Source organism: Papio anubis, chromosome 16 (genome assembly GCF_008728515.1).
Source record: "Papio anubis isolate 15944 chromosome 16, Panubis1.0, whole genome shotgun sequence".
NCBI classification, from domain to species: domain Eukaryota; kingdom Metazoa; phylum Chordata; class Mammalia; order Primates; family Cercopithecidae; genus Papio; species Papio anubis.
This window is the reverse complement of record NC_044991.1, coordinates 45,163,834-45,190,840: the sequence shown is the minus strand read 5'-3', so window position 1 is coordinate 45,190,840 and position 27,007 is coordinate 45,163,834. Positions and strand designations below refer to the sequence as shown.

The following is a 27,007-nucleotide window of genomic DNA, read 5'->3' as shown; positions in this document are numbered from 1 at the left end:
GTTTCTTTAACTTGTCTTCACTAGTCTTATTGTAAAACATTTTAGTGCTTTCTGTGGTTCTATTATGTTTCTCTCATCTTCTTTTGCAAACCTTGGCTTAGGGTTTACAAATTTTACCCTTTATAAATGTTATGATTTGTAAAGAAAAGGATGACAATGAAGCCCCTTTCCCCAATGATAGCTAAGAGTGTCCCTCTGTCTCTACTCATCCCCCAAAGACAGGAGATCATTTAGAGATGGGATGGGGGTGTCGGTTTAGTGCCCAGATTATATGTAGTGGGTTCAAACAAACAGCAAGGGAATGTGTTGTAGAAAATAAAAAAGAAAAGAACAAAAAAACTTCACTTTGCATGTTATTTAAACCTTATACAATTCCTTTTTATAAGAATTGTAAGAAACTGTGAACATAAATACATAAAACTTAATTTATTTCCTTCTGTGGCTTATCAGTCAAGAGTTTAGATCACGTCCAGTGCTGACAAAACCAATATGCTTCTTATGCCCAGTGTTTCTCTTGGGACTAAACACTCACTGCCCACTGTGGTCCCTGTCTTGATAATGTACCCTTCTGGCTCTTTCTCTTCCCTGCCTGCCTTCCTCTTCCCCTACCAGAGATTTCTGGGGTCATCTCTCAAATAAATTACTTGTTCTTTGTCTCAGGATCTGCTTCTGGGAAAACCCACACTAAATGAACCACACCCAAATGGTAGTCATGATGATAATGGATACTCCTCTAGGTAGTAACAATATAGGAAGTCTCCAAAAAGGTAACAGAGCAGAGTTTCCATGAGGCACCTGCTTGTTGTTGTCATTAACAGCAAGGAAGTCTGTTAGCCTCAGAGAGATGCGCTGCAGGCAGCAAAAGAACCAGCTATCCCATGCACTCCCGGAGCAGTCAGGAAGAGGGAAATTCCAAAATTGCAGAGATGGGCTGCAAAAGTCACGCCCAGGCAAAGCCTACAAATTCTTGGTGTTTAGAGATCTAGTGGGTCCTTTTTCTCCTGAGATGTTGATCCCATGGTCCTTTACTATGTTAGGTGGGAGGATGAGTGACAATGGGGAGGCCTCAGAGGCATGTGGGATTGTCCTGTAATGCCTGAAATAAGCAGAGGCCAAGGTGCCTTGACACAAATAGCTTAGCATCAACTCCCTAAGCACAGACCAGCATGTGTCCCTAGAAAGTTATCTTTGTAAACCGAGTAGAAGTAAAAACAGTAGGTTAACTACCCCTTCTTCCTGTTGGCCTGACTCATGCACATTTCAGTAAACCCAATCATCTTGCACAGAGCACTATCCATGGCTGACACACATCCATTAGACAGCAACACCCGCATTCTCCATGGAAGAGATAGTACTGTGTGGTTCATGGAATAGAAGAGTTCTGTCTTCAAGTTTGGGTCTCTGAGCTGCCCAATTTGTAGTTTTGAGTACCGCAGTCACCAGATATTCAAGAGCAGTGACCTGGAAAAGGTCAAGTAGACTTTGAATGCAATGGGCCATTGATGTCTTCTGGACACCACTTATCTATTTTCAAAAATAACAAAATATGTCCAAAATCTATATGAAGAATGCAGAGAAGCTGGAAATGGTCATAGCCCACCCCAGTGTTAACTCCCTCCCACAAGCGTCCGGATAGAATATTTTCACCAAGGACAAAGAAACAAATAGCCGACATGCCTTACCTCACAGGTAACCCTGGGAGATAGCAGTGAGGACAGGAGGAGAAGAGTGGCAGTCATTTTATTATTATTTTTTTAAAATACAGCTTTGTCAAAGTGCAATTAACAACTAATAAACTGTACATATTTAAATGAAAAATGTGACACTACTGACACCTGTAAAACCATTGCCATAGTCAAGATGATGAATAAATCTACCATCTGAAAAGTTTCCTTGTGCTCCTCTGTGAGCTTCAGCAGTCTCCGGGCAACCACTGATCTGCCTTCTCTCACTGCAGATTAGTGTTGGATTTCCTAGACTTTTATATATGTGGAATACAGAATGCATAGCATTGCATGATATGGCTTCTTTGCTCACCATAATAATTTTGAGATTCATTCATGTTGTTTTGTGCATAGAGAACTTGTTTGTTTTTATTACCAATTAATATTCTATTGTGTGGATATACCACAATATGCTTACCCATTGACTCATTTAGGTTATTTCCTATTTGGCAACTATTAAACATGCTGTGAACATTCGGGTATAAGCATTTGTGTGAACATTTGCTTTCATTTCTCTTGGGTGAATACTTTGGAGCAGAATGGTTGGATCATATAGCAGTTGTATGTGTAGCTTATTAAGAAATTCTGGAACTCTTTTTGGTGCACTCACATAAAGTGTTTAGGATCTACAACAATCAAGGTACTTCCTTGGAAAACTTCACGGAATTTGAAGGTTGAATCCCAGGATGCTATTTTTCTATAGTTAAAATATAAATGTGTGAACTACAGGATATTATGAAATACTGAAAGAAGGAGAGAAGACCCTATCTCCTTAGAAAGAATTCTCCTTTCTTTTCAGAATGCCCAAAGTAGTCTCATGGGTCTCAATTCTCCAAGTGATGGTGGTGACATCGATTATAGTGACCATCATGGTGGGGGTTGTGAAAAGAAAATTAGATGCTGAACCAAAAAAAAAAAAAAAGGCTAGAAAAGTGTCCCAGAAGAAAACTCTGCTTCTCCCATATCCTGCTGTCCAATATTCCTTGATTCTCTTGCCCCATTCCTAGTCCCCATGAGTGGAAATTTAAAAACCAGAAATGGATTTTGTATCTTCTGCCTGGGGCCTCAATTACATTGTGACATAGAAACCTGGTATGGATTTTGAGCTCAAAATGAATTGGAAGCCAGGTTTATTGCTGGGAATCTTCAAATTTCAGGGAGTAGAAAGAGCAAAAATAAAAATGGAGATTCCCACTGGGTGCGGTAGCTCATGCTTGTAATCCCAGCACTTTGGGAAGCCAAGGCAGGCAGATCACCTGAGGTTAGGAGTTTGAGACCAGCCTGACCAACATGGAGAAACCCTGTCTCTACTGAAAATACAAAATTAGCTGGGCGTGGTGGTGCATGCCTGTAATCCCAGCTACTCAGGAGGCTGAGGCAGGAGAATTGCTTCAACCAGGGAGTTGGAGGTTGCACTGGCCACGATTGTGCCATTGCATTCCTGCCTGGGCAACAAGAGTGAAACTTGATCTCAAAAAAAAAAAAAAAAAGAGGAGATCCCATTAGATGTTCCTAATTCTTGGCCCAAGAAATGAATTGAGGAAATTCTGACCTTCTGGGCATGGGACATAGGAGAGCACAGATTGTTAGTGACTCACATAGGATTCTCATTATGAGGGAAAATATTGTCCTTCTCTTACATATAAGGTAACCCATCCATTGCCCAGATGTTCACTAGGTGCGTTCATGGCCCAGAGATAGACAAGAAGCTCAGAATGGCTTCTCAGCCCTTGCGCCCAGAATGTGGTCTACAGACCACCAGCATTAGCATCTCCTGAAAGCTTGTTGTAAAATAAGAGTCTTAAGCCATGCCCAGAACTACTGAATTAGAATCTGCATTTTAAAAATGTTTATTTATATATATTGGGGGAGTACAGGTGCAGGTTTCTTAGGTGCGTATATTGCGTAGTAGTGAAGTCTGGGCTTTTAGTGTACTCATCACCTGAGTAGTGAACATCGTACCCAATGAGTAATTTTTCAGCCTTCATCCCCTCCACCTCCCACCTTTTGGAGTCCCCAATGTCTGATTACTCTTTGTATGTCCGTGTATGCCCATTGTTTAGCCCCCACTTATAAGGGAGAACATGTGGTGTTTGACTTTCTGTTTCTGAGTTATTTCGCTTAGCATAATAGCCTCTGGTACCAGCCATGTTGCTGCAAGAGACATGACTTCATTCTTTTTTATGTCTGAGTAGTATTCCATGGTATATTTCTTTACCCAATCTTCCACTGATGGACACTTAATTCCATGTATTTGCTATTGTGAATAGTGCTGTGATAAACAGATGAGTGCAAGTATCTTTTTGATGTATTGATTTCTTTCCCTTTGGGTATATACTCAGAAGTGGGATTGCTGGATTGAATGGTAGTTCTATTTTTGGTATTTTGAGAAATCTCCATACTGTTTTCTATAAAGGTTATGCTTATTTATATTCCCATCAACAGTGTATAAGTGTGCCCTTTTATCCACATCCTCGCCAACATATGTTGTTTTTAGACTTTTTAACAATAGCCATTCTGACTTGTGTAAAATGGTATCTCATTGTGGTTTTAATTTTTTTATTTATGTGATAATTAGTTATGTAAAGCATTGTTTCATATGTTTGTTGTCCTCTTGTATGTCTTCTTTTGAAAAATGCCTGTTCATGTCCTTTGTCCACTTTTTAACGAGGTCATTTGGTTTTTTCTTGCTGAGTTGTTTGAGTTCCTTTTAGATTCTGTATGTTAGCCCTTTGTCAGATGCATAGTTTGCAAAATTTTTTTGTACAGAATCTGTATTTTGACAAGGTCACCAGGTTAATCATCTGCAGGTCATGGTTTGAGAAACACTGGTCTACATGCATGTTTTTCTTACAAGTTGCAGGTCCCAGAAAGCACTTAATACAGGTCCTGTGTTATCCAACTATTGCCTAATAATGCAGTAGGACAACTACTACAAATCTCAGTGGTCTGCAGTTATAAGCATGTACTCTCACACTCAGGGGTCCGTGGGTCAGCTGAGGTTCAGTAGATCTAGGCAGGGCATGGCTTTAAGCTATGGATTGGGTCTAGGTTTACGCCATGGGTCTCCCATTCTTTTGTGACCAGCAGGTTACCTGCCACACATTTCTCTCATGGTGATGGGATTATATCTCAGTCATGACTGTTACCATTTCATCAGCCAAAACAAGTCACAAGATCCAACAGACTAGCCAAAAAGTGGTCATGGGCTTTGGAGTTGTTTTGATTCCAGTTCTGCTCCTCAGTTAAGTCTCTGCCCCTAAGCAAAATCCTTACACTTCTCTACATCTCTGTGCCCCATTCAGTAAAATGGGATAAGAATAGTGACATCACCAGGGCTGTGTTGGGAAGCTGCTCAGCCTGACTCCGGGGCCAGAGTCAGGCCAAGAGGGAGGGTGAGTCCCAGAGGGCCCTGCCACTGAGAAGTCAGAGCTAGAGGAAGCTCCCACATGTCATCCTGTGGGTTGCTGTGGCAGCACATGATTCAGCCCCCACCAAGGGTTGTTTCTGAGTCAAGAAACACACGCCCATCTCTTTCCATCTTTTTTCGGAAGGGTTGCCCTTTCACTGCTTACAAATTGTGTGCTACATAGTAGGAACTGTGCCTGCAAATATGTTAAATATGTTATTCATCACTCATGGGGCTTGGACAATTTGAGCCTGTGACCACTTTCCCTGAGGAAAAGGCACTGTTTCCTACCTTACTTCCCCAGATGAAACAAGAGAAACAGAACATGCCTGGGGACAGCAGTTCCACAGGCTCTGTGCATTGTATATTGTACTTCTTTTTTTTTTTGAGATGGAGCCCCATTGTGTCACCCAGGCTGGAGTGCTGCGGCACAATCTTGACTCACTGCAACCTCCACCTCCCGAGTTCAAGCAAGTCTACTGCCTCAGCCTCCTGAGTCGCTGGGATTACAGGCACCCACCACCACGCACAGCTAATTTTTGTATTTTTAGTAGAGACAGGGTTTTACCATGTTGGCCAGGATGGTCTCGATCTCTTAACCTTGTGATCCATCTGCCTCGGCCTCCCAAAGTGCTGGGATTACAGGCGTGAGCCACTGTGCCCGTCTCGGCCATACTTCTAACAAGGACCTGCTCAGAGTTACAATTCTTGGGAGTGATACAGTAGAAGACAATTATGTTAACAAACTTCTCACCTTTCCAACTAACGCTGGGATATTCATTGAGTTAGCACGGGAAAGACTGGTCCCCATGATTCAATTGCTTCCCCCTGGGTCCCTCCCACAATACATGGGAATTCTGGGAGAAACAATTCAGTTGAGATTTGAGTGGGGACAAAGCCAAACTGTATCATTCCACCCTTGACCCCTCCAAATTTCATGTCCTCACATTTCAAAATCAATCATGCCTTCCCAACCATCCCCCAAAGTCTTAATTTATTTCAGAATTAATCCAAAAGTCCACAGTCCAAAGTCTCATCTGAGATAAGGCAAGTCCCTTCTGCCTATGAGTCTGTAAAATCAAAAGCAAGCTAGTTATTTCCTAGATATGATGGGGGTACAGGTATTGGGTAAATACAGTCATTCCAAATGGGAGAAATTGGCCAAAACAAAGGGATTACAGGGCCCAGGCCAAGTCTGAAATCCAGCAGGGCAGTTAAATTTTAAAGCTCCAAAATGGTCCCCTTTGACTCCATGTCTCACATCCAGGTCATGCTTATGCAAGAGGTGGGTTCCCATGGTCTTAGGCAGCTCTGCCCCTGTGGCTTTGCAGGGTCAGCCTCCCTCCAGCTGCTTTCAGGGGCTGGCGTGCGTTGAGTGTCTGTGACTTTTCCAGGCACATGGTGCAAGCTGTCAGTAGATCTACCATTCTGGGTTCTGGAGGACAGTGGCTCTCTTCTCACAGCTCTACTAGGCAGTGCCCAAGTAGGGACTCCGGGTGGGGGCTCCGACCCCACATTTCCCTTCTGCACTGCCCTAGAAAAGGTTCTCCATGAGGACCCTGCCCCTGCAGCACACATGAGGTCCCTCCCACAACACATGAGAATTCTGGGAGATACAATTCAATTGAGATTTGAATGGGGACACAGCCGACATATCAACATGCCCCTGACCCAGCAATTCCACCCGAGTATGTGCCCAACAGAAATCTATTCACTAATGCACTCAAAGACCTAAAAAAGAATGTTCATAGCAGCACTGTTTAAAATGGTCCCAACCTGGAAACAACCCCAATGCCATCAACAGAATAGATAATAAGATAGTCAAGTGTACACAGTGGGAAGGAACAAATGACAGCTACATGCAACATGCACAATTTCACAAATGTAATGTTGAGTGAAGGAAACCAGGCACAGTAAAGTACATGCTGGATAATTCTGTTTAGGTGAAGTTCCAAACCAGGAAAAAGGAACCTGTGCTGTTGGAAGAGAGTTACCTTTGTCAAGGAAGTGATGAAAAGGGAGTCCAAGGAGGGCAGCTAGGGCACTGGTGATGTTTTGCCTCTTGATCTAGGCATTGGTTACATAGGTGTCTTCAGTTTGTGAAATCTTATTGAGCTGTAGAGTTACATATGTGTATATTTCTGTAGGAATATCATACTTCAATTTTAATAAAAGAGTAAAGAACGCAGCAGGCAGGGTACATGGTGTAGAAGAGATGGCTGGTTTTCACTGGGAAAGATGACCCACAGCCCTGGAATTCACTCTCTGGGCTCCCTGATGTGTGTGCTATCCCGCAGATTGTTCTCCAAATTGGAATGAATGCAGGCTAGTTTCAGTATTACGGGGGTGCTCCTCTGCCTCAGGTCCCAGTGCCATTGTTACAACATCAAAGACCAACTGCTGGCTGAGATGCAGTCCATATGAAAAGAGTGACCAGCAAATTTACTGCTTGACTTCATTCCCTTTAAAAGGAATTGGCTCCATGGTCCTCCTTCAAAGCTCAATTGTAGACATATATCTTCTTTATAGGACATCGTTTACAATAAAGAGGAGCAATAACTTAAAATTTTAAAAAAAGAATACCTTTGAGAGCACTGTGAGATGGACATTCCATTTCATAAACATCACTGTGGTTACACTGCCCAAACATTCCCAGAAGTCCAGCCATGGGCCTGCGAGCCTTCTACTGGACATGGTGACTTTTGGGGACTAATTTGAAGTATATTTTTATGCTCCAGCCCTTTCCCTAGGCTCTGAAAGTTCTTGAGAAGGTCATTAATGAGAGGCAATCTACTTCAAACCAGAGGGCCACCTCACTAAAATCAGGCAAAATGGCAAAATCCATAACCCATCACTCATAACTTATTTGGAGCTGCCCTTCAGTGGAGTAAACATTTTTTAAGGGTTGGGGCCAAATTAAACTCCTGGATCAATTATACGTGGTTCCCCAATACCCACATGGACATCACTCCACATAATTCCTGTGTGAAAATGTCACAGACTTACTAGCATTTCCAGATACTAGAACTCAACTAGAAAACAGCAAAGTTGTTTTTATGCCTGTCAGAAAATGAAGAATGTTATTAACTTTCCAAGAAAGAAGAAAGTAAAATTATAACATACAGGAAGTTTTTGGCTTCACATGGAGTCTGACCCAGCTGTGAAAGTCACATCTACAATCAAAATGACCAGCCTCCTGAAAACTGACCAATCCAGAATAATCCTTTCAAGTTCACTCATGATAGCAGTTGATCAGCCCATAGGGGATACGACGTTCTAAAGAGTGGTCAAGTCATCCATTTCTGTTTAACCCATTACTCCTGAAAAGGTTCAGCTCTCCACACTTTGCTGGAAAAAGGCTAACAACTCAGTGCATCCCTCCCTCTCTGCTCCCCTCACTGGTACATTCAGGAAGACACGAACCAGGTGAGACAACTGAGAGCTCCTTACTGAGAGTGTGAAGTGTGATAGCGGCACAACACACAATTCTGAAGACATCATGAAATGAGATAAATCTGGGGAATCCACATCAATTAGAAAAAAACTGGAAACATTTGAAGAGGCGTTGGGATCACAAAGAGAGTGAATCTAAACATTGAACAGCAGGTATTAAATAGAAATAATGAAAGGCAGGTTCTTAGGAAAAAATATATGGCAGACTAGGTATTCAAAGTTGTGTTCCAGGTTCTCCCCAGGGAATCATTGCCCTGAAGCTCTGTCTGGTGTGGTTCTCTCATGCCCCACAGTGGTTCTTTTACTTCTTATTCACCAAGGCCAGGATTAATGCTAAGGTCTGGACTAACCCAATAATGGACATGAATGGCCTTGGCCTTAAATTTTCAGGGGTCCATCTGCAGGTTCCTCCCTGAGATCTGAGAAGGTTTTTACTTACTTCTTTCATTTTAAGGTGAATGCTAGTGGGGGAATTATTGTGGTGTGCCCCAAGAAGGTTCTGTGTCTTGGTCCTGACAATCTACGTAAAGTACCTTTTATGCCACCAGGATACGTGGGCACATGACAGGCACTCACATACACAAGGGTCACTGCACGTGGCTGCAGGAATGCCCAGGTTGGACCGGGGCTTCATCTGTGCTCCAACCCGCCTGCACTCCATGGTGAGGCACTCTGCTTAGAAGGCAGGTTGTAGACACTCCGCAAATTCTAGAATGTTGTTGTTGGCAAGATAGTCAAGCCCCAATGTCTCATTTCATTGACAAATAATCTAAAACCTGGAGAAATTAAAAGATTTGGCTAAGACCATACCATTCATTCATCCTAGTGCCAGCCAGTACCAGACTCCAAAGCAAGTCATCTTTCATGAACCACACCACCCCCTATTCCTGAACATCTGTAAAAGTTTTTATAGCCCCGCTTAGCTGAAGAGAATTAGAGTAAATGTACATCTAAAGTGCTGGGGTCCTGCTACATGGTGGTTGCTGTTAGGTTGTTACAGGAGCAGAAAAGTAATTAAATGGACATGAATTTTCTCTTTTATTTAATATACAACCAAACTGCAGTCAGACAAATGAAATAATGTACATATAAGCATTGAGCACTGCCCAGCCACATAGTTAGCATTCTACAATTCCATTCATTCATTCAGCACTTTCCTATCGCGTGGTTGTGATGAGCAGATATTGTGCTAGGCACTGGAGATTCAATAGAGAACAAGCTTGTGTTCTAGAAAGAAAACTGACAATAATTGATTCATGATAAAGAAATTATTATAGATTGTGATAGGTGCTTAGCAGGACATAAACAGGGAGCAAAAGACAGGGAATAACTGAGAGTTCCTACTAAAAGAGAGTGGTCAAGGAAGGACTTGAGGGAAAAGTGACACTTGAGTCCTGAGTTGGGGGATAGAAGGACCAACTCTGCAAAGAATTTGGGTGAGCCAGTTAGGCAGATGGAATCACAAACACCAAAGCCTTGAGGTGGGAAGGACTTTGGCACGACTAAGGGATGGAAAAGAGACTGGAGAACAGTGTGTAAGGAAGAAAGTGGCACATGAACTTGTAGAAAAAAGCAAAAGTTTTGCAGGTCATGATAAAGAATATGACTGTTCTAGGACTGGTGAGGAAGAAGCCATTGAAGAGCTTCTAAATGATGGCTCCATCTGATCAGTGGAGAATGAGAGGGAAGAACATAGATATGTTAGAAAATTTCATAATAATCCAAGGAGGAGGTAATGGGATGTGGACCAGGGTAGAGAGGAGTGGATGGATGCAAGACACAATTTTGAGACAGAGCCAGCAGGATACGCTCATGGATTGCATTTCAGAGTTAAGAAGTGAAGAGTCAAAGACAACTTCCAGTTTTACAAGGGTAGAGTTCATGTCAGTGGATTTACATGGGATATGTGGAATATGAGATGCCTCTGGGACATGTAAGTGAAGATAATAGCAGGGAGGTTGTCAAGTGGACAAGCTGAGAGTGAGGCGTCATGACCAAAGTGGTAAAAGGAGAACCAAGAGGGGTGGTGTCACAGAAGCCAGGGGAGAAGAATGCCTTAAGGAGAGAGGACTTCTATCAAATGCTGCTGTGAGAACAAAAAAGATGAAACCAGAGAAGTGCTCATTCAACTGGGCAACACAGCTATGACTGGTGACCTGAATGACAGCAGTTGTGGAGGCATCATGGGAATAGACTCCAGTGTCTGTTGGGTAAAGGAACAAATGGAAGGTGAGGAAATGGAGACAGAATATACAAATAAGTCTTGCAAAAGTTTTACTATAAAGGGGAGATATATGAACATGTGGTCAAAAAAGAGTTTTTGGTTCATGTAAGATCAGAGATACCAGGACATCTGTGATGCTGATGAGAACGATCCAATAGAAAGGGAGAGAATGATGATGCAAAACTGAGAGAGGAGAAATGAGGAGTGAATTCTTCAAGAAGGCAAGAGGCTATGTGTGAGCATTGGCCTTTCGTAGAAGCAGGAAAGCTTATTCTGTGGAACAATTGGGAAGAGGAAGAAAATGAGCTATGCAGACAGGAGAATAGATAAGAGTGATGGTAATAAAAGAGTCACCATCCCATGACTCCTGTTCCATCAGTGAAATATGAAGGGAGGGCAGGAGCATAAGTAGGACATTTGAGGAGAGAAGATATGAAATGGTCATCTTGGGTACTGAAGCAAGTAAGATTGTGAAGGAAGGGCAATTGGATTTTGGAACAGTGCTTAGTATTCATTTGAGGGTTTGAGGACATGAATCTAAAATAAAGCAAGTTTGTCAAGTTGGATGCTTTTATTGTTCCCATCACCCACCTGCTCGGCTACTAACCTACAGAAGTTGGATCACTGAGTTCAACCAAAATGGAGGTGTTGCCAGTCAACTATATAAGGAGAAGAGAAGGGGGCAAGCAGAGTTGAGAGCCGTTGCAAGGAAATGATTAAAATAAAAGAACACACGTCGAAGAAGGAAAGTAAAAACAAGAGAAGGCTGAAGGGAGTTGAGAAAATGGTAGTGGCTTAGAGATCTCAACGAGTTTTAAAACTGGAAAAACGAGTTAAAAGAACGGGAAGTGTCTTTATTAGAAAGTTTACTGACAGCAGGTCTAGGGAAGAGGGTGGTTGAGATGCAGTAGAGGGAAAGGGTGTGGGAGGTGAGGAGATCCAAGAACTGGGGAGGTCATCTACGTGGATGTTGAAGTCACCAAAAAGGATAACAGGAGGTCAATGGTAAAGAAGACTAAGCCAGAAGCTGGGCTTTTCAATGAATAGAGAATGACCAGAAACTCCACAGAGCAGTTGGAACATCCAACATCTTGAAAGGAGCAGGATTTGTTTGTTTGGTTTTTGTTTATATTTTTCAGGAGGAAGGGGAAGAAAAGGTCAGGAGGTAGCCATGGGACCAGGAAGATCGAGGAGGAGGTTGAGGGGATGTTCAGAGAAGTGGAAAATGAGAGATTGATTATCATGGAGTAACAGCCCTAGAAGGTCCAGTAAAGGACAGGTTTGGGAAGGTGAAGGAGGAAAGGCTGAGTCCAATTAAGTGTTCAGAGATGTGTAGAGTGGAGAGCCTGGTCTCTTGATGGCAACTGGGGGAGCCATGATGGGAATGGTCCTGAGCTTCTCTTGAATGGAGGTGAGACCTTTGCTCACTGGCATGGAGGCTTCCAGGCTGTTGTTTATATGCTGATTTAGGTTGGTATAAAAGCATCAGATGAGGGATAGGAATTACTTGAGCCTCGATCAGTGAGGTTGGCAGCCATAGCTTAAGACATCACATCCCTTAGTGTTCATGTGTGAAGTGATGGGAGCTGGTAGTTATACAGATTTCACCTGATTTTATCTACTTGCCTTTGTCATAGTCCCTACTATGGGCCAGACACTTTTTTAAGCATTTGATTAATATTGACTTATTTAACCTTCAAAACAACACCTTGGGGTAGGCATTATTATTATCCTCATTTTACGCAATAAGATTAAGTACCTTGCCCAAGTCACACAGATAGCAGAGGTAGAGGCAAGATTTGAACTTCGGCTGTCTGGACACCAGAGTCCATGCTTTTCATCACCGTGACTGCGTGGCTTGGGGAAGAAGTTCCTTATCTATTACCAAAAAGAACTCTTGCCTTGGAAGTCAGAAGACATAACTTCGAGTCCCTGCTCTGTCACTAACTGGCTGTGACCATGGGCACAACATTTAACATCTTTCACCCTCAGCTTTCTTAGTGGTCAGTTCCATGCAGTCATTCAGGGACCCAGGATGATAGAGGCCCTGATGTCTTCTTAACAGTCCCAGCTCATAAGTGACATACATCACTTCTGCTCACATGGATCATCCCTTGATGCGGGATGACTGGGAAATGTATTCCCTGAAAAGGGTTGCCTCCAGCGTGGCACAAAGACGTGTATTTTTGGTAGAAAGCTAGCCCTCTCTGCCTCTTTACTCAATATGGCTTATGCTTTTAAGATTCTGCAGTATTCCACACTTAGGGCTGTACTCTCAGCTGTTTGTCTTCTTCCTGCCTGACCGCTAGGTCTCTCTTATTATAAAAGCAGTAAAATGACCATCTGAATGCCATTGACTGCCATGCATCCCCTCACTTTTTCAAATATAAGCTATGAATAAAAAAAAAATTAGCCCTTCACTAATGCCAAAACCTAGGGAAGAAATTGAGTGTGCCCAGAATTTTAAGCTATATCCATCATTGTTAAGCATCTGTTTGCACTATGTCTATCCATTAACTAATCAGCAAAACAGAGTTTCAGTAGAAATTGTTACAACTCATTTTATATGGAATGACAAGACTTAGAGGTTCAGAGTATTTCTGCAGTTAGAATAGCAGGCACAGTTTTCCTGAAATAGTTAGATATTTGAAGAGAAGCTGGAATTGTTTCTCAATTTTCCAGGTAATATGTTTGCTTTAGTGGAATGGGGATAGACCTCAATGCTCATGGTATTTGCAGAAGGGAGTGTTTGTCTATTACCACATCTCCAATATAGGCATTGCTGATTCATCTGCAGGTCAGAAACAGACTCTGTTAGCCAGTTTAGGAAGGTCACATTTATAGACAAATCCAAACAAGGTACTTTGCTATCCTCTCTTTTGTTCACAGACAGACAAGATAAACCTAGGCAAAGAGAAAACTTGCCTCAATGTTGGATTAAATGCAGAGGTCTGCTTGCACATTCCAAGGTCAAATTAAAAGTCTACAAGAGCAGGAGACTTGATTCAAAACAGCTCGTCTCTGACTGGTTTTCATGTAGGCAGAGGGGACTCTCCGAACACTGAGATGACCACAGCTCACATAGAGGTGTCAGCTGAAATATGGAGGATTACCACTACTGTAGAAGATGTCCTATGCAAAAAAATCAGCATAAGCTAATGAAAATATATAGTGGTCACTTATTCAGACATTACATGTCCTAAAGTCCTACAAATTATTTGGTAAGGCAGCTTTGTGATGATTTGTTTTCACACAGCAAGATGACGAGTGAAAAGAATTTAATGATAAGCAAACATATTGCATATAAAAACATATTAAAGATATTCATTTAGCATGAAGGCTTATTCCAGTTCACAGGCATGGTATTACCTTTACTATATACTTCCATAATTTCAACACAGATAAAGAGATAATGTGGTTTCTTCAAAATCCTTGGCCAGGTTTTTTGTTAGCCATCATTAGGTATTTTGGTGTCACATGGATTTGTGGGAAGACCCCATTTTCTATTGAGAAGATATGTCCCCCTTTTCATCCCCCTAGAAACAAACTGCCTGTGCAAAGTCAAAAGTGAGTAAAATGTGTAAAAGGGAAAGGTGTGTTTCACCTAAGTGTCATATTCAGAAACATCTGCCTTGCCTGGTGTATATGGCATTAATTTCCTGCCAGTTTTCTATTGGAAGGCCCCCCTGAGTCTTTTGAAATTGAACATCAGGTCATGTTTCTTTAATCAACACTAGGAAACAATGAAAGAAAGGAGTGGTGGAGAGGTTTCTTTTTACAAAATGTTCCTAAAGTCAAAAAAGACCACGAGTCTGGGATTTTAATACCAGAAAGCACTTATTCCCTGCCATCCCATGTTGGTTAAATATCTTCCTTCCTGTATTAGTTATCTATTGTTGTATAACAAATTACCCCATACTTATGCTACCCCATAGCTGCTCAAAAGAACCCACGTTTATTATCTCAGAACTTCCGTGGGTCAGGAATTCAGACACAGCTTACCTCGATCCCTTGGCCCATGGTCTCTCACAGGCTACGGCAAAGGTACCCTCAGTTCCTTGCCATGTGGGCCTCTCCGTGGTGCAAGTCCCAAGATGGCAGCTGAATTTATCAGAGCGGGTAAGTGAATAAAGCCAGAAAAAGAGTATGAGCAAGACAAAATCCACAGTCGTTGTCACCTAATTTCAGTGACATTCCATCATGTTTGCCATGCCCTATTTGTTAGAAGCAAGTCGTTTGCTCCATCCCACACTCAAAGGGAGGGGATTGCACAAGGCTGTATATTCCAGGAGACGGGGTCATTGAGGGCCATTTCAGAAGCTGCCTGCCATCCTCCCCTCCACATGTACCTGCCCATTCCTGTGTGTCCCAATAGTGATAGTTCCCCTGCACACCCTAGGGTAGTTACCTGGGTCCTTACTTTTCCAGATTTCCTTAATTCCTTCATTTTATTTCATTTCTCATTTCTCTCCTTTCATGTCAATTCAAAATAATATTTAGTTTCATCTTCTAAACTGTTGCTTTCCTCTGCTCACAAACTTCCAGTCATTCCCCTTTCTATGCCTCAGAACAGATACTGAGGAACTCCATATCTGGAACTGATCCACCTTTCCTGCCCCTCACTTTACAGGATGCATTTTCAGCCAAATTAGACTCTCGCTATTCCTTGTACCCACCCACTCCGATGTTCTTCGCTCTCTTTCCAATTGCAAAAATTCTGGACGGGCCACAAAAGCTTTTCTGTGGACTGGGCGCTGTGGCTCACGCCTGTAATCCCAGCACTTTGGGAGACTGAGGTGGGCAGATCACTTGAGGTCAGGAGTTCAAGACCAGCCTGGCCAACATGGTGAAACCCCATCTCTACTAAAAATGAACACAAAAAAATTAGCCGGGTGTGGTGGTGGGCACCTGTAATCCCAGCTACTCAGGAAGCTGAGGCAGGAGAATCGCTTGAACCCAGGAGGTGGAGGTTGCAGTGAGCCAAGATCGTGCCACTGCACTCTAGCCTGAGCAACACAGCGAGACTCCGTCTCACAAAAAAGAAAAAAGCTTTTCTGTGAACTGTCAAGGTAGAAATGGGCCCACTTCTGAACCCTCACAGCATGGGTCATCCATTTGAGTGAATATTGCATGCTTCCTGCTCCATGCCTATCTGTGGGTATGAAGCATCCCTACTCCCCACTTTGCCTGCCAGGACAGAGGAAGGGCCATGAGACCAGCAGTCATAGCTTACTTCTCTGTTACAGCCATGGCACGCAGTGTAGCTACTTGCATAAGGAAAGTGCCCAAGAAAGTCTGGAAGGTCAGGGCGTGTTGTGCTTTCCAAAATGCCTTCACCACATTTAAGGAGGCAGAGCAGATACTGTTTTTTCATTTTATAGACGAGAAACCGGAAACCCAGAAAGTTTACCTACTTGCCTGAAATGGACAATGGCAGAGCCATGATTACATTCCCAAGTTCTAAGACCTTGTCCAATCCCCCAATACCCCGGCCTTATAAGAAGAAAGTAGCTGATTTGGGATTCTCCATTCATATCTTTTCTTTTTTATTTTCAATGTAAAACCACCTGACTGGACTTGGTTTTTAATAAAGCAATTTAGAGTCACCTGATAACTCCTGCATTGTAATGAATATCCTTCTCCCTCTCTCTCTTTTTTAAACCATTCCAGGGGAAAGGAGGGAGTGAGACAGAGATTTTTTAAAAAGAAAAAAATAGTGCTGGGCCAAGTGACTCATGCCTGTAATCCCAGCATTTTGGGAGGCTGAGGCGGGTGGATCACCTGAGATCGGGAGTTAGAGACCAGCCTGGCCAACATGGTGAAACCCCGTCTCTACTGAAAATACAAAGTCAGGTGTGGTGGCACATGCCTGTAATCCCAGCTACTTGGGAGACTGAGGCAGGAGAATCACTTGAACCCGGGAGGCAGAGGTTGCAGTGAGCCGAGATCGTGCCATTGTACTCCAGCCTGGGCAAAAAAAAAGTGAACCTCCGTCTAAAAACAAAAGAAAGAAAGAAAGAAAAAAGAAGAGATTTAGAGACAGAAAGAGGGTCTGGGTCTGCAATTTCTTGTTCTTCCGTGAAGTGAACTTTTCAACTTACCAAAAACACAGCATCAGGAAATGTTGTGTCTTTAAGGGTCAGCGTGTCCCTTCCTGACCCCTGATTCACGTCTGCCCATCTGATGAAGTTATCAGTAGCTTGTAGCCTGTACAGGTCAGGAGGGTTCCAATGACCCAGGACACCTTTGCCGGATGCCGTGGCTGAAACCACAGCATTTTGGCAGCAAAGTGAGGGGTGTGTGTGTGTGTGTGTGTGTGTGTGTGTGTGTGTAGGTAGGAGGAGCAACTTAAAAGAGAGACTTTAGCATGAGGGATAATTATTTCTCAAAACCCACCATCCAGGCCTCTGTAGGCAATATTTTGAATTCAAAATGACTTTCAGCCAAGTCGTGTTTGCACCTGGGAACTGTGAGAAGTATTGAAAGCTTCATAAAGGAGATGAAACCTGACCACGACAGGAAGTGACTTACAGCCCCGGAGGCTCAGATATATTGACATAAGGTAGTGAAGTAGGAAAGAATTACGGTTTTCAAAAAGAAGTAGGATCTTGGTTTCTCTTTTATCTCAGTATGATGTGTGTGTCCTAGAACAAAATCCTCTAACCACAGTGCAAAAGTGACATTCATGCAAGAGGAGTGGTCTTAAATCCCTTGCCTTTGTGGGTCTGATCCAGAGGAAAGTCAGAATTTCCTCTATGACTTGTTCATCGTGTGTCAGTATTGTGGTTTCCAAGTGCTGTGCAAACCTGATTTTCCAAGTTCCAGGTGGGCTATGTGGGTGATGGCAGCATCCAAAAGTGCGGAAGAAATGAGTTAAGGCCAGGGAGTTATTGGAGACTGAGGTTGTGGCTGCCCGATTCATAGTAGTACATTTCTTTGTGTGTCAGATTGTCAGATATTCCTACTCTCTGGCATTTCTTAACTTGTTTCTTCTTTATGAACATTTCTTGTTGCTCCACTTGAAGCAACAAGGGGTCTGATATCCAGCAGCAGGTGATTATCCAAAAAGCTGAGTATGAACTGCGTTGCTGGTGTGTGAACTGTCTTGGAAGAACCATGTCACTGGAAAATTTGATATTATTTTGAAAAGATGATGGGCCTTAGCAGGGAGATGTCTCCACTCCAGAGGAAGCTATTTTTTTAATGCAACACCTTGCCTGACATAACTGCTTCAAGATCAGTCTCAGGAGAATCTTGAGTTTAGCGAAAGCATACTGCATCATTTCCCAGCAAGTGATTTCATAATAAATAAAACCATTGAATTTTACCTCTTGAGCCAGGCCTCATAATACTAATTTCTACCAGTGTCCTTCCCACGTACCCGGGGTGAAAAGTGCCAAGTTTGTTTTCCCCTTTCAGTTCACTTCTTTTCCTCTCCTTCGTCCGAAATCCAGTGTTAGAAGGACAGTTTGAAACAACCTGAAGGGATGGCACATGATGACTTTTGAGACTCTTCCCTTGATCCCCAGATGTTTCCCTGTTCTGCATGACCTGCCATTTAGGGGTGAGGCAGGGAAGCCAGTGGAATAAATATATTTCTATCTGCAAAACCGAGCACTGGCTTTGAATTAACATGAAGGGACAAATGGAAAGCAAGGTGAAAGTATATGATGTAAGAGAGTTGATCAACATGAAAATACTGGTAAAAAGCACTGTGACTTCTTAAGCTGCTTGTACAGGAGAAAAAGCTGTTTATGTTTAGGTAAGATTGGCTAAACATCATGGGCCAAGTTCAGGCCCCACGTACATGTGGTCAGCTCAGGAGCCCTGCAAAGAAACTGTTGCCTTTATCCAAATATTACTCATTGCTGGGTGGATTTTTTAGGATGATTTTTGAAAAGATAAATAAAATAAGGACACAAAGACCTGGGTAGGAAAAAGCCAAATCTCACAGGAATCAGGGTTCCTAATGATCTTCTGTTCTCCCCACCACTGAAAGGTACTGAAAACAGGCAGGAGGGAGATCAGTTGCGAGCCTGCCCATTTCACAGATGGACCAGGGCTGGGGAGCTGGTGCAGCCATTCCAGGCCAGCCTCCCCTGCCCCCCACCCCTAGTTCTGCCAGCAGACCACTGCCTCCAGACGTGAAACGCAGGCAGGCCAGCTGGAACCCTTCCGTGCCCCGGGTGGACAGACATGGCAGGACCACACGGAGTCCATTCTTCTCCAGCAAAGTAGTGATGTGTTCCAGGCAAAAACCCAATTGAGGATGTTTTGGCCCAAAGGAAACATTTACAACCAAATTATACACCTCGGAAAATAAACGAGCTTTCATTTTGGAAGGAAACCCTGCCAGGCTCTTTATTATTTGCACCACAATCATAAAGTTGGTTTTAATCTCTGTAGTGGAATGCTGCTGAATTGGCCAACTGGCAGGCTCTGGTCGCTTGAGTGGGGACCACTTTGCCTTTCGGAACACACAATGGGGAGCAAAGGGGAGTACTTCTCCTGAACCATTTTTGTCAGCCTCCATCATTTTTTGTTTTGTTTTGTTTTGTTTCCTGGCATGTTCATTACAACTTTAAAGCAGACTCCTTTCTGCATTCTCTTTTCCTTTTTTCTCATTTGCAAACATTCCTGGGGCCTTCCAGAAAAAGGCTTAATGTAATGTTTCCTTTCCAAATTGATGAAAATCCAGGAGGAGGCCCAAGAAAGTCTATAATGGATTTCCATTGATCACTTCCAAGGGAACTGGATATAAAAGCTCACAGTGAACAGAAGGGAAGAGCTATCAAGCATGTTCTCTTTTTCTTCCTTAACAAAGAAATCTGGAGATGGAAAACTGCTGGTAGTCTGCTGCCAGGGTTCATGCCATGAAACGACCACGTTGATAGGGTAGCCAGGAGGCTTAGGATTTCTGGGATGGCCTGGGTTTCAAATATTTTATACCATTATCAGATTATACACTGGGTACTGTGTCCAATTTTAGGTTTGGAATAAAGAGGGCCCCTACTAGCTTTCAAGGATGTGGCTGGTGCTTTCATTAGGAAACTCCTTTGATAAGGCTCAGAGTCAATTCAGCTTGCAGAGCATTTCACATGTGCTGAAGATGTGAGAATGAAGTCCTTAGGGGCATATGGAGTTTTAGCAAACAGAGCGGGAAAGGAGTGAGTAATGGGCAAGCTTTGGTCCTCATTGATTGGGCAAACCATGGCAACACAGTTAAGCAGGTCAAGCCGCTTCCAAAACCTGCTGCACATTGGAATCACCTAGGGATCTTTTTAAGGTCCTGGTGCCTGGACCCTTCCCCAAACTCCCTGTCTGATTTATGTGGTTTAGGATGTGACTGAGGCATCAGGATGTACATTTGGGAGCCCCTGCTCTGGACTATAAGCTCCATGAGGGTAAGATTAATGTCTATCTTGCTCCCTATTGTATTTCCAGTCTTTGGAATGGAGTAATTGGCTCTCAGTAATTACATATTGAATGAGTAAATGAATACATGCCCTGCAGCTCATCTGCCCACACACCATCAAAATGAATCCCAGCTAATTAGGTGATTTCAGCCTTTAAGTATGTTGGGTGGTTTAGGATGAGTGTGGTTTACATTCTAGGTCTCCTTTGCCCCCATCTATTTTACCCTCTGCTTCTCCCTACTGAAAACATCCTGAGAATTATTTTATCATCTCTTCATAGGCCACTTTTAGTATTCATGACCTGGAAATTTTATAACTTATGACCATTGATTGCTTTGTATTTTCCATAAGTCAGGAATTGCTGTTCTGCTCCTTGGATTTCTGCTTCCCTCCCTATAATACTTTAATTATTCAGAGATCAACCGAGTCATTTTTTGGCCAGCAAAGCACTGGGGATTTCTTTCACCTAGTAATTGAATGGTGAGCACTTGTCCCCTCCTTCTGATGTTGAAGGTTTTCACTTCCCGCTCCCTGTCTCCGTTCCATCTCACCCCCCTTCCACAGACATCGAATTCTGGCAGTGGATAAGTCAGCTTTTATTGTAAAAATGTTTATGGAGACTGTCAGTTCTTAACCTTCAAACTGAACCATGCTGTTTGTATTTTTCCAAGTGATGGAGAGTGTGAAGGACTAATGAAAATGGAGCGTGAAGAGATCAAACATGCGTCGTGGAATCTCTGTTCAAAATCCAGAATGGGAGAAATTCCACTTTGCGGGGGAAGGCAGGATTCTGGGGATGGGATCCTCTGTGAGTTGGACTTATGGCCTGAGATCATGATCTGGCATGAGAGAAAGTGAGGTGCAGGGAGCAAGGGGACCAGTGTGGTATGTGGGAGGCAGAGATCATAAGACTTTCTCTTCGGAGAAGCTAGAGCTAGAAATATATTTCCTTTGGTCGGAGAGCAAGCAAGAGTTGTAACAGACTCTATCTTCTGACCTTCTCGAGCCTGCTTTCAAAAGTCAGGATTTTGAAAGGAACCATTCATAAGTTTGTACAGCGTGCCATGTTGGAGAACTTTTTGCTTACCGTGTGACTTTTCTGTACACCACTGTGGAGGGTGAGCACTTAGAACTTGGAGCCGAACTCTTAGTAACTGAATACCCAGGACTCTGGTTAAAAATGGGTTTGGCTCTACCTAAAATGTCAATCTGTATATCTGCAGACTTGGGGAGTAAGTGGGAGAGTCTAAGCTGAAGCAAGCAAATGGCATATTCACAGGGTGAGGTATAAACTTGCTGGAGGAAAGCAAAGCTCTGGTTGCTACATGAGCTTTCCAGTTGGGGGGTGTGAGATTTATCTGAAAAGAGCATTTTCTTGAGTTGGATTCTTGGCAGCAGTTGGCCCTGTCTATGGAGCCTTAAGACACAGGAGTGTGAATGGATCCCTCAGGCCTTTTTTCTGGAAGATGTCCCTGGAAGAACAAGGAGCAAATGCACAGGGGAGATGGTGAATGAATGCAGCTCAGGAAGTTATGCTTTTTCCTTGGAGTAGGGACTATTTGGCTTTGATGATGGCTGCAGTGTACATGCTGGGAACAAATAGATTGTCCTTCTTCACCTTCATACATGAATCATTGCTTTAATCAGGAAAACTACAGGTTAGGTGTTGGATGGTCTGAGATTTATCTTTGCTGATGGGTTCATCGTGGGGAGGCTTTTGCTGCATCCGGGAGCTCTTCAGTTTAAAGGGGCACCATCTTGGCCTGGTGCAGTGGCTCACACCTGTAATCCCAGCACTTTGGGATACCAAGGTGGGTGGATCATTTGAGGTCTGGAGTTCGAGACCAGCCTGACCAACATGGTGAAACCCTGACTTTACTAAAAATACAAAAAAAAATAGCCGGGTGAGGTGGCAGGCGCCTGTAGTCCCAGCTACTCAGGAGGCTGAGGCAGGAGAATGGCGTGAACCCGGGAGGTGGAGCTTGCAGTGAGCCAAGATCACGCCACTTGCGCTCCAGCCTGGGTGACAGAGCAAGACTCTGTCTCAAAAAAAAAGAGGAGCCATCTTAAAACCATGATAATAGTAACTTGGCCTTTGGGGCAACTGAAGGAAACTGTTTTTCTCCTCTTTCACTTGTCTCTCACCTTCTGTCTTCCCACTTATCTCATTTACTGACAGATAATTTCTCCTCTCTCTTAGGCCCACCTGGGATCCCCAGTCCCCCTCTCAGATCTTGCTTAATCTTCTGCCAGACCCCTGAGCTAGAAAAGTTTATCTCATCCAGTAGCCAATCTGAAACCAACCTGTCCTTCCCCATGGACCTGTGTGGCTTAATTAGAGACAGACACAGTGAGGGGAAAATCAATTGGAGGCCTGTTGCTGCCCCGTTTGGGGTACTTGCTACCCAAGCAGGCCTGGCAAAGCTAGCATTTATTGACGCAGGGAAAAGCAGGAAGGAACCAAGTCTCACAGTTCACCCTCCATCTTCGGGGTTTTTTATCTTCTCACCCTGCGTGTTGATCTCTTATGTCACTTGCTCAGTGGAAAGCTTCCTTCACCCAGGGACCCGGAGGGTGAGGAGCTCGGCCTTCCCTCATGGTGTTATCATAGGGGCATCCCTGAGGAGTGGGTGACCACTCAGAGGGTCTCCCCAGGCTGGATGGGATGCCTTGGAGCTCATTCGCTGTTGATCTGATTATGCTTTTCCAAGATAAAAGTGCATTTTTTGGGAGTCCTGTGTTTACTGGAAAGCATCTCCCTTTGCCAAAGTACCGTTCAGAATGATCGCTCCTTACCAGCCACTGTTCCTCACCTTCTCCTGGTGAGAGCAGAGATTCTCAGGTGTGAGCCTAGAGGGAATCACCAGGAGGCCTTGCTCAAACACCCACTGCTGGGCCCCACCCCAGAAGCTCTGATTCCACAGGGGATGAGACCCGAGAATCAGCATTTTAAACACATTTCCAGGCGATTCCAACACTGCTGGCCTGGGACCCCCATTTTGAGAACACATGAACTAAATTAATAACTCAGTATTATAATCAGTTTTTCTGTGGGCTCAGTTAGGAAACGATGGGCTAGTTCAGATATCTTAAAATTAAAAAAAACACAGCTAAAATTAAAATAACACATACACATCCATATCCGTGTATATATAAATATATGTGTATGTTTATACACACATATAAAAACACACTTATAAATGTCTATTTATGGGCGGGGCACAGTGGCTCGTGCCTGTAATCCCAGCACCTTGGGAGGCTGAGGCAGGCAGATCACTTGAGGTCAGGAATTCAAGACCAGCCTGGCCAACATGGCGAAACCCCATTGTCTCTACTTAAAAAAAAAAAAAAAGCAAAAATTGGGCATGGTGGCACATGCCTGTAATCCCAGCTACTCAGGAGACTGAGGCAGGAGAATCACCTGAACCCAGGAGGCGGAGGTTACAGTGAGCCAAGATCACGTCTCTGCACCCCAGCCTGGGCAACAGAGCAAAACTCTGTCTCAAAAATAAATAAATAAATTAATTAATTAAATATGTATTTATGTCTGCAAATATATATGTATATTTATACAACCATATATGTATACTTTATATATGTGTATATATAAGTATAAACAGATGTACATACAAATAGAAAATCTTTGAACTCATAGTTGACTTTGAAGAAAAGCAAGCAGATTCAGAAAATGTTCAGAATCAGAACTGAATTCAAGCGAGCAAAATATCTGCCCCTGGCATCTCCTGCTGAGCCTCATTTCTGTACCTGCTTCCTAGACCCCTGCTGCTCTCTGTTGCTCTGCCAGGGCTGCTCCTAATGCACTTGCTGGGTGCTCAGTGGTGACTTGGTCACAGGCAGGTGGCAGGAGCCGTTGGTACCTCCAGCACAGTCTCTATATTATCTCTCTGGGCAAAGGGAGAAGCTGGGCGCTGCCCATGATATCACTCAGAGGCAGATGACTGTGCCATCCTGTGCCAGGACTCAGGGTCACCACACAAGTAAGGGCTAAAACAGGAGCGGAGCCAGCGAGAACTCTTCCACCTCTCCCAGAGCTGCTTCTCATCCTCCCACATCCCAGAATACAAACATGGTTCCAGAGATGCAGGAGGAGTCAACTGTGGCCACACTTATTGGGCATTGAAATCCTGTTTGTCATTCCTTCCTTTTCCATCTATTCATTGTCCCTTCCATTCGTTCAGAGAGCATTTAGTGAGGTCGTACTCTGTACTGGGCTCCAGGCCAAGTGCTGAGGCACAGAAGTGACAGAACAGACACAGTCCCTGCCTTGTGGTTCTGACATCATGGTAGGGGCCACAACAAAGAAGAGAACCCATAAATAGAATAATTGCAGGTAATAAATACTACAAATGAAATAAGCAGAACGATAGAGGGGAGCTTTTAAAGGTTAGAAGGAACACTGGTTATATAAGATGATCAGGGAAGTCCTCGCTCTCTGCAGGTGACATTTAAGCTGAGACCTGAAGGATAGAAGAGAGAATGATGGCAGCCTAGACTAGGACAGTGGCAGAGGAATTGGAAAAATGGATAAAATGCTCTGTTTGTTGTTAGCAAGTATAAAGGACTTGAAGATGTTAACATGGCTAATATAACCCCCCATTGTACAGCTGAGTTTACAGTTCAGTCATTATTTGTGTGTGACTGTTTAGCCAGAAACTGGACAAAAATGAGTAAATGTCTAATAATGTGTAGAAAAAGAAAAGAAGGATGTATATGGTAGAGAAGTAATGAGGAGCAAGGAGGGATTAACTCTGCTGAAGATCAGGGAAGGTTTACAGAGAAGGCAGTATCTAAATAGGGTTTTAAAGGATGCATAGGATGCATAGTAGTTTTCTATACAGATAAGGGAAGGAAAGACTTTGCAGGTAGAGTAGACAGAAAGAAGTGTGACACTAGAGCATCTATTAGCACTTATAAGCCTCTGTATGAATTACAACAAGTCATTCCCTCTGGGAAGATAGTACCCCTTCCTCCAGTCCGAACTTCAGCCATTACTTGCCCCCTCACCAGACATCTTTGCACCATGCACAAATTGTACAATGTACACGGCATGGTAGACCTAAGTGAAACTACGAGGAGTCCACTGTGCCCATGTCTATCAGGCTTTGAAATCTTGTTTGTTCATCCAGCCCGCCAACCAGCTGTTCATTCATTGAAAGGATATTTAGTAAAGTTCCTGGGGTTTTTTTGGTGTGACTGCAGTTATAAAGAGGGAAAGACAGTTTGTAATTTAGTCATGGAAAACCGTGAAGATCTACCAGGCAATGACACTCAAGCAGCCAGTAGGAGAGCATCAGGCTGGGAGTTCGAAACCCTGTGTCCTGTGCCCTGGCTCATGTGCCATCCTCCTCTTCAAAGATTCTCTAGAGGTCGGGCGCGGTGGCTCACGCCTGTAATCCCAGCACTTTGGGAGGCCGAGGTGGGCAGATCACCTGAGGTCAGGAGTTTGAGACCAGCCTGGCCAACATGGTAAAACCCCATTTTTACTAAAAACACAAAAATTAGCCAGGTGTGGTAGTGGGTGCCTGTAATCCCAGCTACTCAGGAGACTGAGACAGGAAAATCAGTTGAATCCAGGAGGTGGAGGCTACAGTGAGCCAAGATTGCACCATCGCACTCCAGCCTGGGCGACAGAGTGAGACTCCATCTCAAAAAAAAAAAAAAAAAAAAAAAAAAATCCTCTAGATTATGCTTTGTAAAAATGGAGAGTTGGGTCCCAAAACCCATCTTGTGCCCTGCCCCCACCAGGCAGGTCCGACATGACTATTCTCAGACTAGTTGTATTTTAATAGGGGATCATGGGATCATGGAGATAAAATGGCTTCAAAATCAAATGACTGAAACACTGACTGCTCCTTCCATCCTCAACGTGGACCTTTTTGGAGAGGAGGGCAATTGGTGGTGTTGGTCCTTTCTCTGCATTCTGAGCACTCTCTTTACACTGAGGTTGTTGGAAGAGGTGTTCACTCTCCCTAGCAGCTGCAGCCCACGCAGGCTGCCTTTTGTTGTCTCTGCTGGTCCAGCTTTAAAGCGTCTCTGGAGTCAGCCAGAATTCACACACCCCTAGTAAGTATGAGCCAGGTGACTTTGGCAGGATTCCAAACCTCAGTTTTCTCATCTGTACAATGGGGGTGATGATAATTATATCCCCCCAGTGGGAAGCTTTGAGAGCCAATTGGTAGAAGTGATACATAAAAGTGTTTGGGCAAGGCTGGCACAGAGAAGACATTTGAAAAAGGTGGAGGAGGTGGAGGGGTGGCTGTCACTAGGGAAGATAGGAGCTGGGCCTGAGGGGAAAACAGTGAAGAGAAAATATGACAGTGTGAGAGTGTTAGAAAAGGCTAATGAGAGAAGGGAATAATAAAGAGGAGAAAAGAAGTATCTTTACCACACAGATGCTACCCATTTTACAGGTGAGAAAGCTTGAGCCACAGGGAAATAACGTGCTCAACGTGAAGCTCCTCTTTTTTCAAACACTGTATTTTCCTGTATGCCTTATTGGTCGGAAAATAAAGTAACAGTAACAGAGAAGCTTGGCTTCTTTAAGAGAGTATCAGCCGGGCCCAATGGCTCATGCCTGTAATCCCAGCATTTGGGGAGGCCAAGGTGGGAGGATCTCCTGAGGTCAGGAGTTCGAGACCAGCCTGGCCAACATGGTGAAACCCTGTCTCTACTAAAAATACAAAAAATTTAGCCAAGCATGGTGGTGGACGCCTGTAATCTCAGCTACTCGGGAGGCTGAGGTGGGAGAATCACCTGAACC

At 43.6% G+C, this 27,007-nt stretch overlaps 1 protein-coding gene and 2 long non-coding RNA genes across 4 annotated transcripts in view; 2 read left to right on the top strand and 1 right to left on the bottom strand.

Moving 5' to 3' along the window:
- ISM1 (isthmin 1) overlaps positions 1 to 27,007 on the top strand; it is a 77,444-nt gene that overhangs the window by 9,358 nt on the left and 41,079 nt on the right. Inside the window, exon 1 of one of the 2 annotated variants that reach the window (XM_031656548.1) lies at positions 6,737 to 8,559. The exons of the other annotated variant lie outside the window; for it this stretch is intronic. The gene's annotated coding sequence lies outside the window, so the exon portion shown is untranslated. Of the gene's footprint in view, positions 1 to 6,736; positions 8,560 to 27,007 lie in introns of those variants that run through there. 2 annotated transcript variants of the gene reach the window in all.
- LOC108580666 lies at positions 7,278 to 15,635 on the bottom strand. Its single transcript, XR_002515224.2, has 2 exons — positions 14,813 to 15,635; positions 7,278 to 13,942 (listed from the first exon to the last, which is right to left on the bottom strand). It is a non-coding gene; the product is annotated as an uncharacterized LOC108580666 (long non-coding RNA).
- LOC103888124 lies at positions 8,558 to 13,998 on the top strand. The gene is made up of 2 exons (XR_002515223.2): positions 8,558 to 8,739; positions 13,700 to 13,998. It is a non-coding gene; the product is annotated as an uncharacterized LOC103888124 (long non-coding RNA).